The sequence below is a fragment of the Triticum urartu genome, chromosome 7A (genome assembly GCF_056163025.1).
Source record: "Triticum urartu cultivar PI428250 chromosome 7A, HENAU_Tu73, whole genome shotgun sequence".
Lineage (NCBI taxonomy): Eukaryota > Viridiplantae > Streptophyta > Magnoliopsida > Poales > Poaceae > Triticum > Triticum urartu.
Window position 1 is genome coordinate 534230281 of NC_141879.1, and position 10239 is coordinate 534240519.

Sequence of the window (10239 nt, forward strand, 5' to 3'; positions counted from 1 at the left end):
TCAACTTTTGCACAGAGAAATTAGGATCGGAGGGAGTACGTACTTAGTAGTAGTACAGTACTACTTTGATGTGTCGCGTCAACTCGCACAAGTATGCAACACTTCCTGAATAAAAAGCATATAAGTTGTTGCCGTGATACTTCTTACCCAAAGGATCTTTATATCCAACAGACACAAAATATCCGTTCGACTGTTGGAAATTACTTTAACTCCTGATATGATGTCGAAGTAATTGCTGCATCGCCACCAAAACCCACCATCTCTTAAGCTAAAGTAGACCGAGCTAACCCCTATATTAGCATATTACTAAGATAAACAGAAGGCAAGGTATAATCATTTAGGACGTGAGCTTGTCAATTTGAATGTGGAGGGACACCAGCTTAGCCCCGGCCAGCAGCTTGGGCGAAACTATGAAGAAGGTCAGCTCCTGCACGGCGACGTCGTCGGGATCATTGCTGCTTGTCACCTCCATTTCCACCTTGACGGTGTCGGTCCTACCTTTGGGCTCCCCCAGTGGGCCGTTCGCCCACAACCTGGCCACGTAGTGCGGCAGTAGGGACGCCCCCGCTCTGATGCAGATGACCGACATGGCTATAGGTGCGCCGATGTCGAGCACGCCGCCGACCAAGAAAAATGCGTGGCCGTCCTCCTCCGATAGTGGCACTTGCAGCTGGAGCACCTTGCCGTACTGGATCTTGTGCACGGGCATGGGATGCACGGTGCTGATGTGGTGGGAGAGCACAGGCGGCGGGCCTTCGTAGTCGCAGACGGGCACGAGGCATTTGTAGGGCGCGAGCGGACACACGCTCTGGTGATCGGCGAGCTTGTGGTAAGTGACGTAGAGCCCACAACCTTTGTGCGGGCACTCCACCCTCACCGAGGAGAGGACGGTGTCCACTGTCATGTTCCGAGGAGGGAACAGCAAGAGCCGTGGCTCCGATAGTGGCACTTGCAGCTGGAGCACCTTGCCGTACTGGATCTTGTGCACGGGCATGGGATGCATGGTGCTGATGTGGTGGGAGAGCGTCGGCGGCGGGCCATCCTAGCCGCAGACGGGCACGAGGCATTTGCAGGGCGCGAGCGGACACATGCTCTGGTGATCGGCGAGCTTGTGGTAAGTGACGTAGAGCCCACAACCTTTGTGCGGGCACTCCAACCTCACCGAGGAGAGGACGGCGTCCATTGTCATGTTCCGCACGTCGAAGCCACTATCGCGCTCGCACTTCTGGTACTGCCACTGGTTCCCGGGGCGCTCGACGTGGCAGTCCATGCATGCCAGGAGCCCTCCCTTGCACTGCACAAATGAGTCGAACAACACATCAATCAAGAAACCTGCACCTTGCTCGATCAGCCGAACGGACGAGGTGTATTCAAACCTGATACACTGGAGGCTTCAAGGGGCGGAGGCACAAGGGGTAGTGGAGCAAGGTGAGGTCCATCGAGACCATAGAGAGCTCCATCATCGGGTCCTGTTCCGTCTGCATGATCTCGCCCTCCTCGTGCACAACCATCTCTCACTTTAGGGCCGGGGCATTACAAAGCTTTACCGTCACATATTCATACTACTTCAAGGTGCATTAAATCAACACATGCTAGTATCAAAAGGAGAGTCATGGCATGCATGCATGCATGCGTTGTAATTAATGCATCGGTAAATGCAAATTATTGGAATATATCGAGTGCAGTGCTTTGATGTGTCGCGTCAACTTGTACAACAACGAGAAATTTGGTTGCTAGAACACCCGCTCCCTCGCGGACCGAGCTCCGGTGCCTTAACTGCACCTGTCTTTGGCTGTATGACAGATGGGCCACCCACCTGTTGGGCCCACCTGTCATACACGCAAAGGCAGGGGCAGTAAGTCAATCAAGCTGTGTCCCTCCCTCGCCCATGAGCATGGTGGCTAGCAGGACTAGGAGAAGGTTTCGCTACACGCTCTCCCTCCCGCACGCGGTGGACATGCAGCAGTTCATTCGGTGTCAGATGCCCAGAAGCATACTGTAGTACTCCTCCACTACAGTAGTACTCCATCATTGTTCGACTTCCCGAATAGGCGAAGAGCCAAGCGCAGCCCGGACGCTCGTGTGGCAGTTTCATGTGTAGAGTAGTCTAGGATAGCGTGTACCGTGCCTCTAAGCTTAAAATCGTTGGGGTCGGCTCCATGCTATGAGGCCGTCTCGAAGCATTTTTTAGACTAAAATAATCTTATGGCCCTACCTATCATCCTGGTGATTGTAGTTTGCATGCTCATCTGGTCAAGATAGGAATATATTGTGGTGGGGTAAATGTTAGAGGTTGTAGCAAATATATTGTACACTACGGGTCTTTCAGCCAAGTTTAGAGGCAACCTTGTGGGGCCAGTGCTATGATGTGTCTCGCGGTGGCTCGCGGGCGAGGACATGCTTTTGCTTATAGGAGTACTATAACAAGCAATCCCTCCCGCACGCGGTCGACGGACATGCAGCGGTGGATTCGATACTGTAGAAGTAGTAGTATTAACATCATTGTTCGTCTTCTCGAAGAGGCGAAGAGCCAGGCGCAACCCGAACATGGCAGTTGCGAACCTTGGAGCATGCATATAGCCAGGCTCTCGCATGAGACAAAATTGCTATGTGAGCCTTGTAAACCGGAAAGGAGTATTTACCTTTCTAGAGATTTCAACAAGTGACTAGACTACACCGAGACAGAGTACATATGGAGCAAAATGAGTGAATCTACACCGTAAATAAATACGTAGTTCTCTCGTTTTCCTCTCTGCCTTGGTCACGGTGCACAATATTGAGTATACTAGTACTGACCAAGTGACCAGAAGCCACAAGCACCAATGGAGGCGATGGACGCGAGCGGCATTCGGCTATGCCAAATCATCCAAGACACTGGCCTGCGGCCCCGCACAGCGTAGCATTTCCAGACGGTGCTGGGGACCGCTGGCGTCGTAGCCCTCGCCGAAGCCGGCTTAGCCTCTCGCATGGACGACATCATGGTCCACTCCATCCGCAAGTTCACCACCATCAAGAAGCACGCGGAAGACCTTGCCGTACTGCTCCAGCCCGCGCACCCTCGCTCCTCATTGCCTGCCACCCTCATCGGCCTCCATGGTGACGAACTCTTTCAAGCCCTGGTGGCCCTGTAGGTGCCGGAGGTCATGACGAAGAATGTGCACCTCGAGGCCACGCTCACTGCGCAGCGCCTCACCATGCAAGAAACCGTCGACCTGCACATCCACGTCTACGAGGAAATAGTCTACATAGGTCACTACAAGGCTAGCGAGGACAGAAAGACGTTGGCCTTCTTCCAGCGGCTGGAATCTTTGGACGCCATTGTTCAGAAGCACGTCGACCTGGCCATGAAAGCCGCTGCTACTTAGCCATCGTTCGGTGGGCCGGCGCCCTAAGTCAAGGAGGTGGACGTCGTCGATGGATGCATCTCTTCTTCTTGCCTCCTGTAACCAGCACTGCATCACCTCGTGGCCTTAATGTTTTATTACTATAGTACTCCCTCTGTTCTCAAATATAAGTCTTTCTAGACATTCCAGCAAGTGACTACATACGGAGCAAATTGAGTGAATCTACACTCTAAAATATGTCTACATGCATCCGTATGTTGTATTCCATTTGAAATATCTAAAAAGGCTTATATTGAGGAATGTAGGGAGTATATGGCATTTTTATTCTAGTCGTAAGGTTTTCACTATGAGGTGGGGCTGCAGTTGAGAAAATCGACCATCAGCAAATCCCCACCCCGCCCTCCGGGTGTCGGCTGAGTTTAGAATTAGAAGAGAGAAACGAGGGAGAAGAGCTAGCTGTAGCATGGACACTGTTGTCAGATGGGACTCGTGTGGATAGAATAGGAGTAATGAGCACTCATACCTGTTTTTTCGAGGGAAAAAGTAATCGTATGTCTAGTACCACTAGTTGGGTGCGTGCGACCTATACCTGTCATCACTTTAGGTCTCCTTTTCGAACCGCAGCTACGCTTCACAGTACATATTTTTTCACGCATTTATCCTCCTATATATACTCCTAGGCTATTTCCACGCGCTCCCTTTCGCTGACATGTGGGACATAGAGCATCTGAGTCGTAGTGCATGCATGACTCAGAGCATATGCCGGGGTACTTTACATTTCAGACCTCACGAATTACATGCAAACCCCCCGCAGAAGAATAAATAAATAAATGAATTACTACATGAAACGGGATTATTTTCATAGAAACTGGAGGACATTCATTAAATTTTGGACATAACATGTTTATAAACAACGACCAGACCTAAACCAGCCCAAGGGCCTCTTTGATTTGTAGGATACTGAAAACACAGGAATGGGGAAAGTATGATGGCGATGAACCAAGACGAGGAGAACTCTAACTCAGTTAGAGGTTAGAGTTAGATTCTAACCCTGAACTAACCCTGAACTAACTCTAAGGCCCTGTTTGGATCCATGGGTTAGAGTTAGTTTGGGTTAGTTTGGACTCAACTAACCCAAAAATATCCAAATAGGAGGATTAGTTTGGGTTAGATGCATCTAACCCACCCAAAAAATCTAACCCACCCAAGAGGTGTTTATTTGGGTTAGTTCTTCTTGGGACCACGAAAAAACACCTTTTTCTCTTGCTCTCACCACAGTAGATCCCTCCCCACTTCCTTGAAGCTTCTCTTCATCTCCCTCCCTCCCTCTCACACTGCCCATGAAGGCACCTTGCCGTATCCACGCTCCATCTAACCCTGCCATCCAAACACCTCTTAGTTTAGAGTTAGTTTACGATTAGAATCTAACTCTAACCTTTAACTGAGTTAGAGTATCCAAACATGGCCTAAACCAAAGAGGTGTATGGATGGCAGGGTTAGATTGACAATAAATGCTCTTTCTCAATCATTTGACTACTTTGGACCCTATTTCCTGCCGGATTTGGTGTGCCTGGCTCTTGTGTGGCCTCCTCCCGCTCACAATTGACATAAATGAACCTTCTTTACAAATCAAGCATGCAAAACATGATAAATTTTACTTTGTCCATACAAATGAGATATCTCACTTAAACATACAAGTTGTCAATCAAGCTTCACAAAAAAATACACTCCATGAAACAAAGCATGAGCTAACTCATCATGGAAGTCATTCACGATAGGGAGGGAGCCCGGAGCCCCTGATGCACCTAGGGAGGAGCTCGTCATCGTTGCTCTGGAGGAAGGCTCTGTAGAGCCCAAGCCCCGGGACCCCTCCGACGCCGGCGCTTGCGAGTTGAGGTCGACACCGGCATGGGTAGCAGGGTCGCTTGCCGACGACTATGAGCCGAATATTTGGGCCTCTAGAAATAATGCAAGCCTGAAACTGAAATACCTAGAAAGGTGAACTGAATCGTTGGGCCTCTAGAAATAATGCAATCCTGAAACTAAAATACGTAGAAAGGTGAATTGAATCTGTGGGCCTCTAGAAAGATTTATACCTCCTCAAGCAGCATCAAACAATCCCATGCGTGCACCACAAATCCATACCAAGTTTAATCAGGATCTACTTTTCCAAATCAGAATTAGCGCTAGAGCGAGCAAGATCAGTGATATGGCTGTGATACAGAGAAGGAATGAACAAACTAACCCCTCTCGCGACCTCCCTGGTAGATGCGCCACCGTCGTGCATGATAGAGGGAGAAAAACGATCGGTGAAGGGAGAGGGGAGAGCTTTGAAGGACGGAGGGAGAGGGCAGCCGGAGGAGAGAGAGGGCTAGCGGCGGAGCGGCAACCTGATGGGGAATAGAGATGCGTCGTGCGAGGGGGGGGGGGATCGGAAGGAGCGATCTGGTGTGGGCAGGGGAGATTTTTTAGTTCTCTTTTAGTGGGCCCGAGAAGAACTAACCCAATTAGAACCTCTCTACCGGGCTAGTTTTTTTAGCTGGGTTAGAGCAAACTAGCTCAAACTAACCCCTCCTGTTTGGACAATTTGAGGCTATTTCAACCCAAACTAGCTCTAACTCAGGGATCCAAACAAAGAGGAGTAGTACGGTACATGACTGTAGCACATTGTTTTTATGGCCATATCACCACATTGTGTTCTACTGCTGGTTCACTGGGCTGCCGTGGTTCGCACTGCTGGTTCACTGGGCTACCGTGGTTCGCACTCCTCCGATGTGAGTAGTAGTACTAGTATATACCGCATGATTCTTTGCTCCTTCTTACCACGTACTTCGCCGACATGTGGGAGAGCCAGCATCCGGGTCGACGTGTCACGCACCAGATTAGAGTGTGGAATGGAAGGGGCATCACCCCCGTCATAGCACCAGTAATTCATGACTATAGTGAGTAGTCATATCACAAGTTTTCCAGTAGTAACACGCCGTCAAATTGCACAGCCCGTCCTTTCCAGCAGTAAGTAAGTTGAATCCGCTACTCCCTCACCCTCCTCGCCTCTCTGTCAAACCTCCTACGCGGAAACTACCGCGCGTACTGCCCGAGAAAAGCCCTGCCCTCAACTTTTAACTACGCGAAAATAGTTCGAGCTTGTTTGTTCTATATAAATACTAGTAGTACTGTATGTTTATTCACTCGTGGGTTTGTTCATTGAATGGAGGGCCGGGGAGCACAAGTGAACAATACTACTACTAGTAGTAAGTAGGAGTCGTACAATTAGTCACCTTAAGTAGAGAGTTTCTTTTGTTTAATGCAACGTACACAAATTGAAACGCTTGTTGTGGAGAGAAAAAGATAACCACTCCACTATATATGTATGCAGGGGCCTGAGCACTTGCTTTACTAGGGTTGCTCTCTTCATTCTCTCATCCCCTCCATATCTAAACAAGACAGCGGTAGCGACATTTTCTCTCTTCTCACCGCTGGTCACAGATCCGACCGAATCCCTTCGGCCGGTGTGTATAGAGGACTAAAAGGTGCACCGTTCACGCGGTCATTATCGGTGAGGGAGGAAACCCATAGCTGTTGGCGGGGCCCGATCCTCTGCCCATGCCATTCTCTTTGAAACAACGCCGGCTCGGTACGTCCTCTGGCCCTTCTTCCTCCCTGCTGTATTATGCGCAGATCGGACCTGCCGCCGCCGACATCCCGATGACCCTCAGGTACAAGTTCTTCGAAATCGGCCTTTCTCTACTGCCCCAGATCCCCACGTGTCTGCATGTGCATCTTTTTCTACTTCCATCATCTCTTCCAAATCCACCTAAATTTTAGTATTATTAGAGGTAAAGCTACTTCATGCATTTGAATCTAGGACTAGGTTCAAACAACGAAGAAAGGGGGGAAAGTCATAGCATGAATCTAGGACTTGATTCAAAGAGGAAATAACAGGGGGGAGTAGTAGAGACCGGATACCCAACCAGCCTCTTGGTTGAAAAGGGAAATAATGGGAAAACTCAGTACAAACTGGATAAGGAACATACCTATTATTGGTTGAAAAATGGATAGAAAGTGGCGGCTGGTGGACAAGTCTACAGAGTATGTCCAGGATTAGATTTGCTGCCCTCACATAGTAAAAGGTCTCTAGGATTAGTTGCCGCCCTCACATAGTAAAAGGTCTTGAGGATTAGATTTGCTGCCCTCACAGAGCATGAACAAACTCGACATCACCACTTTATACCTCCTTGTAGGTACATTGTGCTGATGCGTCCACTATCGCATGTCCTTATACCAACCTTTTGCCATTGTTAATGTAAGGGCGCATGTAAAATGAAGCGATCACACTGTTACCTTAAGGACATGTCTAACCAGTGTAATTTTTAATCTCATGGCTCTAGTGATATGATGCTATTAAACTGTGTTACAAATGGTACTCGTGCTGTTTTCCCTAGTATGATAAGTAAGTTGCTTCTTTATGCTGCTGAGTGACCTGGTGTCCCCACGGTCCCAGGCGCTTAAACCAACTCTTTAACTGTTGTTGATTTACTGTATCTGGTAAACAAGCAATGCCACCATTAAAGTAATCCCATATTTGACGAATGTCATAGTTGATCATAATGCTTCCGGTAACATGAAGCATTGCTGAAGTTTTAAAATTTCTACTGCCCTTGCGTGCCATGAACATAATTAAGATGCTTCTTTTCGTTTCGTGTATGTTTCGTATATTCTTATTGACCAACAACTATTTACTTTCTACCTTTTTGTGTAGATAGGGATATCCATTTCACCTTGTTTCTATTGTGACCTTTTGGTGAACTGCACAAAACACTTTTTTTGGAATGATTGTCTTGTGCAGTTCAACTAAAATGTCACGTGGGCATCATCTCTCAATTTTGGTGGAACTGCACAAAATGGTTATTGGAGTTTCCAAAATCTCCAACAAATTCTGCTGGTAATCTGGTGCAACATTTTATTAGCTTTTGCAAGATGAGCCGTCACTGTCACCACAATGGCACTTTATTTTAGTAGAACTGCACAAAAGGATATGCAAATTATAGTTGCACCTTACATGAGCAGGACAACCAACCTTAATGTTGATGAATTTTAGTGCAACTACTAAAGAAGAACCTGCCAGCTCACAAGAGCAAGTACTTCTTCCTAGCTGAATGATGCAATCTTTGCTTCATTTCAGGTGAACTGTGATCGTTCTCTGACTATAGCGCCAGAAAAGCTCTTGTCTACTAGGACTACGTCGGTATTTCCTCAAAGAGGAAGGGATGATGTAGCACGTCGATGGTAGGTACTTCCCTCAGTGAAGAAACCAAGGTTATCGAACCAGTAGGAGAACCAAGCAACACAACATAAACAACACCTGCACACACATAACAACACCTCGCAACCCGACGTGTTAAAGGGGTTGTCAATCCCTTTCAGGTAATGATGCCAGAAAATTGTAGTAGATTGAAATAATAGATCACAAATAAAATAAAGTGCAGCAATGTATTTTTGGTTTAATAGATCTGAATAAAAATGCAAAGGAAAAGTATGTCGCAACCAAATATATGAGGAAGAAGACCCGGGGGCCGTAGGTTTCACTAGTGGCTTCTCTCGAGAAAGATAGAAAACAGTGGGTAAACAAATTACTGTTGGGCAATTGATAGAACCTCAAATAATTATGATCAAATCGAGGCAATGATAATTGCATAGGCATCACGTCCAAGATTAGTAGACCGACTCCTGCCTGTATCTACTACTATTACTCCACACATCGACCGCTATCCAGCATGCATCTAGTGTATTAAGTTCATGAAACAATGGAGTAATGCAATAAGAATGATGACATGATGTAGACAAGATCCGTTTATCTACTGCGTAGACATAGATCCCATCTTTTTATCCTTAGTAGTAATGATACATACGTGTCGGTTCCCTTTCTGTCACTAGGATCGAGCACCATAAGATCGAACCCACTACCGGGCACGTCTTCCCATTACAAGATAAATAGATCAAGTTTGCCAAACAAAACCCAAATATGGGAGAAGAAATATGAGGCTCTAAGAGATCATGCATATAAGAGATCAAAGAAACTCAAATAACTCGCATGGATATAAATGGATATGACTGATCATAAACTCAAATTTCATCAGATCCCAACAAACACACCGGAAAAAGAGTTACATCATATGGATCTCCAAGAGACCATTGTATTGACAATCAAGAGATACAGATGAAGCCATCAAGCTACTAACTATGGACCAGAAGGTCTACAAAGAACTACTCACGCATCATTGGAGAGGCACCAATGGAGGTGGTGAACCCAATCCGAGATGGTGTTTAGATTGGATCTGGTGGTTCTGGACTCTGCGGAGGCTAGATGAATATTTCGTCGACTCCCCTAGTGTTTTGGTAATATTTGGGTATTCATAGAGCAAAGAGGCAGTCCAGGGGGGCACCCGAGGTGGGCAGAACCCACCAGGGCATGCCTGGACCTCCTGGCGCGCCCTGGTGGGTTGTCCCCTCCTCGGGACTCCCCCAAGTGAAGCCAGGGCCCAACTTGTTCGTTCTGGTCCATAAGTTTCGTGGCATTTGGACTCTGTTTGATATTGATTTTCTGTGATGTAAAAAACACAGAAAAAAAGGAACCGGCACTTGGCACTATGTCAATAGGTTACTACCAAAAAATGATATAAAATGACTATAAAATGATTATAATATATCCAAGATTGATAATATAACAGCATGGAACAATCAAAAATTATAGATACGTTGGAGACGTATCAACATCCCCCAGCTTAACTCCTACTCGTCCTCGAGTAGGTGTAACGCCCTCGATGCGGCTATATCTCCTACATGTCGAAGCACGACTTAGAGGCATAACCGCATTGAAAGCTATGTCACAAGTAAG

The 10239-nt window shown here is 47.2% G+C and overlaps 1 pseudogene; it reads right to left on the reverse strand.

The window, feature by feature from the left end:
- Window positions 1–337: 337 nt before the first annotated feature.
- LOC125524877 (E3 ubiquitin-protein ligase SINA-like 10) lies at window positions 338–1511 on the reverse strand (annotated as a pseudogene).
- Window positions 1512–10239: the final 8728 nt, after the last annotated feature.